This window comes from Piliocolobus tephrosceles, chromosome Y, assembly GCF_002776525.5.
Source record: "Piliocolobus tephrosceles isolate RC106 chromosome Y, ASM277652v3, whole genome shotgun sequence".
Classification (NCBI taxonomy): Eukaryota; Metazoa; Chordata; class Mammalia; order Primates; family Cercopithecidae; genus Piliocolobus; species Piliocolobus tephrosceles.
In genome coordinates this window covers 13861767-13862718 of record NC_045456.1, presented here as the reverse complement: position 1 = coordinate 13862718, position 952 = coordinate 13861767, and the positions used below count along the sequence as shown (strand labels likewise).

The 952-nt window shown below is 46.0% G+C and overlaps 1 protein-coding gene across 1 annotated transcript in view; it reads left to right on the top strand.

Moving 5' to 3' along the window:
• SHROOM2 (shroom family member 2) overlaps positions 1 to 952 on the top strand; it is an 18028-nt gene that overhangs the window by 11337 nt on the left and 5739 nt on the right. The window lies entirely within an intron of this gene.

Sequence of the window (952 nt, the reverse complement as noted above, 5' to 3'; positions counted from 1 at the left end):
GTGGTGTTGCTTGTTATGACAAAGTGAGCTTTCCTGTTCACGTTGACTGTTGAGTTCATTTTGATCGGTGCACCTGAGCACTCTTCAGTGTCTGTCCTCCTGCCATGCGCTCCCCAGAGCGTGTGCTGGCATCACAGTCCCGAGCGAACCACAGTGGTGGTGGATGTGAGGCTGGTGTAGTCAACAGCATCTTGGGCAGGGCTGGTGGCAGGGGAAGTTCTTGAAAGGCAGCACATGACCTTTGTCCTAACCATTGCTTCGTTACAATTCAGCCTGCTCAGGCAAACTCCCATGACATGTGTTGTGGACGGATTCAAAGGCAGAAAGACAGCCATGGTCATGAGACAGGGCTCTTCCAGGCAAGACTTACCTGTCAGACTCCTTAAAGCCACCTCTGTAATATCTTTCAAATATGGCGTTGGAGGAGGAGGAGGATCTGTTTATTTGTCTGTCACTCAGATCAGACCGTATGTTGCCACCTCACTTCAGGATGGCAGCTGATTTAAAGGGTTCATACTTTTCACTTTTATTTTTGCTCCTTAAAAGTTAATCATTTATAAACAGGGTATGGCGATACAGGCCTATAGTCCCAGCTACTCAGGAGGCCGATGCGGGAGGATCACTTGAAGCCAGGAGTTCGAGGCTGTAGTGCACTATGATCATGTCCGTGAGTAGCCACTGCACTGCAGCTTGGGCAACATAGCAAGACCGCTTCTCTAAACAAGCAAAAAAAAAAAAAAAAAAAAAAAATCATCATTTAGAAGGCTGGTGGGAAAGGGCATAGAATATGCTAGTATTAGCAATTAAATTTTCTTTCTTTTTTCTTTCTTTTTTTTTTTTTTTTTTTTTTTTTGCAAATTAAACTTTTCTTTTTTAACCCGGGCTGGTGGCCCCCCCCTGTAATCCCCCGCACTTTGGGAGGCCAAGGTGGGTGGATCACCTGAGGTCAGGA